The sequence below is a fragment of the Loxodonta africana genome, chromosome 8, assembly GCF_030014295.1.
Source record: "Loxodonta africana isolate mLoxAfr1 chromosome 8, mLoxAfr1.hap2, whole genome shotgun sequence".
Lineage (NCBI taxonomy): Eukaryota > Metazoa > Chordata > Mammalia > Proboscidea > Elephantidae > Loxodonta > Loxodonta africana.
In genome coordinates, this window is record NC_087349.1 from 8,635,681 (window position 1) to 8,639,653 (window position 3,973).

A 3,973-nucleotide genomic window follows, 5' to 3' on the forward strand; every position below is an offset into this window, starting at 1 on the left:
ATGCAAAAGCTGGGAACAAAGAAGGACCAATAGTTCGAAAATTATGGCTTGGTGATAGAAATGATTCTGGAAATCAAATGATAGAATTTTGCAAGACCAACGACTTCTTCATTGCAAATACCTTTTCTCACCTACATAAATGGTGACCATACACATCGACCTTGTCAGACAGAATACACAGAAATCGAATTGACTACATCTGTGGAAAGTGATGATGGAAGAGCTCAATATCATCAGTCAGGATAAGGCCAGGGGCCTCATCCAATTACTCATATGCAAGTTTAAGTTGAAATTGAAGAAAATTAGAACAAGCTCATGAGAACCAAATTATAACCTTGAGTATATCCCACTTGACTTTAGAGACCATCTCAAGGGTAGATTTGCCAAGTTGAACCCAAATGGCTGAAGACCAGATGAGTTGTGTAATGACATCAAGGACATCATACATGAAGAAAGCAAGAGGTCATTAAAAAGACAGAAAAGAAAGAACAGACCAAAATGATGTCAGAAGGGACTCTGAAACTTGCACTAGAACGTCGAGTAGCTAAAAAGAAAGGAAAAAATGATGAAGTCAAAGAGCTGAAGATTTCAAAGGGCAGCTTGAGAAGACGAAGTAAAGTACTATGATGACATGTCTGAAGACCTGGAGATAGAAAACCAAAAGGGAAGAATATGATCAGCGCTTCTCAAGCTGAAAGAACTGAAGAAAAAAATGAAGTCTCCAGTTGCAACAGTGAAGGATTCTGTGGGGAAATAATAAATGACGCAGGAAGCATCAAAGGAAGATGAAAGGAATACACAGGGTCACTATACCAAAAAGAATTGGTTGACGTTCAACCATTTTAGGAGGTAGCGTATGATTAGGAACCAATAGCACTAAAGGAAAAGGTCCGAGCTGCACAGAAGGCATTGGTGAAAAACAAGGTTCCAGGAATTGACAAAATACCCATCGAGATGTTTCAACAAACAGATGCAGTGCTGGAAGTGCCCACTCGTCTATGCCAAGGAATTTGGAAGACAGCTACCTGGTCAACTGACCGGAAGAGATTCATATTTATACCCATTCCAAAGAAAGGAGATCCAACAGAATGCGAAAATTATCAATTTCATTAATATCACATGCAAGTAAAATTTTGCTGAAGGTCATTCAAAAGTCACTGCAGCTGTGCCTCGGCAGGGACCTGCCAGGAATTCAAGCCAGATTCACAAGAAGACATGCAACCAGGGATACCATTGCTGATGTCAGATGGATCCTGGCGGAAAGCAGAGAATACCAGGAAGATGTTTACTGTCTTTTATTGACTATACAAAGGCATTCTGCGTGGATCATAACAAATTATGGATAACATTGCAAAGAATGGGAATTCCAGAACAGTTAATTGTGCTCAAGAGGAACCTGTACATGGATTAAAAGGCAGTCATTTGAACAGAACAAGGGTATACTGCATGGTTTAAAGTCAGGAAAGGTGTGCGTCAGGGTTGTACTCTTTTACCATATTTATTCAATCTGTATGCTGAGCAAATAATCCAAGAAGCTGAGCTATATGAAGAAGAATGGGGCATCAGGATGGGAGGAAGACTCATTAACAACCTGCATTATGCAGATGGCACAACCTTGCTTGCTGAAAGTGAAGACAACTTGAAGCACTTACTGATGAAGATCAAAGACCACAGCCTTCAGTATGGATTACACCTTAACACAAAACAAAAATCCTCACAACTGGACCAATAAGCAACATCACAATAAACTGAGAAAAGATTGAAGTTGTCAAGGATTTCGTTTTACTTGGATCCACAATCAACACCCATGGAATCAGCAGTCAAGAAATCAACAGACATTGCATCGGACAAGTCTCCTGCAAAAGATCTCTTCAAAGTATTAAAAAGCAAAGATGTTACCTTGAAGACTAAGGTGCGCCTGACCCAAGCCATGGTGTTTTCAATCACTACATGTGCACGTGAAAGCTGGATGATGAATAAGGAAGACCGAAGAAGAACTGAAGTCTTTAAATTATGGTGTTGGCGAAGAATACTGAATATACCACGGACTGCCAAAAGAACAAACAAATCTTTGTACGGCCAGAATGCTCCTTAGAAGCAAGAATGGTGAGATTATGCCTTACGTAATTTGGACACGTTATTAGGAAGGACCAGTCCCTGGAGAAGGACATCACGCTTGGTAAAGCAGAGGGTCAGCAACAAAGAGGGAGGCCCTGATCGAGATGGACTGACACAGTAAAAAAAATTAGCTGCAACAACTGGCTCAAGCATAACAAGGATTGTGAGAACGGCGCCGGACCGGGTCGTGGTTCGTCCTGTCGTACGTGGGGTCGCTACGAGTCAGAAGTGACTGAACAGCACCTAACAACAACATGTGCAAGATGCGAGGGGAAGCTTCAAGAGGGGCTGGTAGCACAGAGGTTTAAGTCTCGCCTTCATTCACTCAGTTGGCAAGTGTTAATTCAGCATCTGCTAGGTAAGACACAAGTAATATAAAGATAGATGTAGTGGCTGGGGAGCTAGAATGTAGGCATAAATGAAGGCAGAAAAGGTCTACAGGGTTAGGTTAAGAAAGTTTAGCCTTTCCTTCGTAGAGCAAACTGATTGGAATGGAGGGACAAGGTTGTCTTCTGATATATCCATATAAACCTCGAGGGCACTAAACTAGGGGGTGTTGGGGGGAGAGATCACACAGAAGACCAGGAGGAAGTGCCTCCTGGGTGAAAGAGGGACATAGTCCTGAAGCTGACGGCTTTGGGAATTGAATAGGGATTTTCTATGAACCCTCCCTTTACCTGTAAGACTAAAAAGGTCAATGCTTACCCTTTGGTATAAATTTGGTGACTGAGTAACAATTTCAGAGGGGTGGGAGTGAGATAGGAATAGCCATTAAAACAAGGCGAGTGGCTGAGCAGAGAGGGCTGTGCAGACTCAGGATCCACCTGAGGTCCAGGAGGCCCCAGTTTACCTCTAACTGGGAGGGCCCAGGGATTTATGTGCCAGGTGTCAGGCCAGGGGGTGTTTAAGATTGGAGCCCTGTGTCCAGAGATGCAAAAACATAATTTAATCAGATTTGATCCTGATTGCCAAGGAGGTGGCACTCAACGACTGCCCAAGGCTGCTGGGCTTCCAGTCCCAAACCCAGGATTTCAGGATAATGAATGAATGTGCTCAGGCAGCATCTTTCCCCTGGAGACTATGCGATGCTCTCAGCATTCCTATATTTAACTCAAGCCCGACTCTGAAAAGGCAGTGAGTGACCACTCAACATTGTGGGATACTGGACAGCCACTGAAATGGATCGGGACACCTGGCAGGTCCCGTCTGAGTTGGAAGGCCCCATGACTTGGAAGACCCCCCAGTTGGGAGTCAGGGTCGGGGCCCTATCCAGCTCACTCAAGGGCACCCAGACCAGGTCAAACACACAAGAACCCCAAGCCGGACACCAAACCCACGGCAGAGCGCCAGGTCGCACCCGCAGGGCAACCACCACCAGCCCCGGGCTCCCTATCCCTCCCAGCCGGCCTCGGTCTTATGTAATCACCGCCGTCAAGGGTCACTGGACCGGGCTTCAAAAGTCACGCTGGTGGATAGATTCACAGCGCCGGCTACGCCGCGACCCTCGGTCAGGGGGCACTTGAGCCCACACCCGAGAGACAGGTAGAACTGGAGGCTGCACGGCAGGTTTTCTGAGCAGGAGCGCACAGCTCGGTGTGCATCCCCAACAGCCTTTCTGAGAGTCCCACTGGGACAGCCTCGTCCGGCGGGAGAGGACGCAGGAGGGAAACCGGGAGAGGGAGGGAGTGTGAGGGGCGGGAAGCGAGCTGGTCGGGCCCGGGGAGGAGGTTCGCCCGGGCGGTCTCCTCTCGGTCCCCGCTCCGCTCCGGTCTCCGCCCCTCGTCCCCCGCCGGGTCCCCGCCCCGGTCCCCGCCCCTCGTCCCCGCCCCGGTCCCCGGTCCCCGCCCGCCGCGCC

At 47.3% G+C, this 3,973-nt stretch overlaps 1 protein-coding gene across 2 annotated transcripts in view; it reads right to left on the bottom strand.

The window, feature by feature from the left end:
• Positions 1 to 3,973, bottom strand: part of WEE2 (WEE2 oocyte meiosis inhibiting kinase) — a 38,935-nt gene that overhangs the window by 33,241 nt on the left and 1,721 nt on the right. The window lies entirely within an intron of this gene.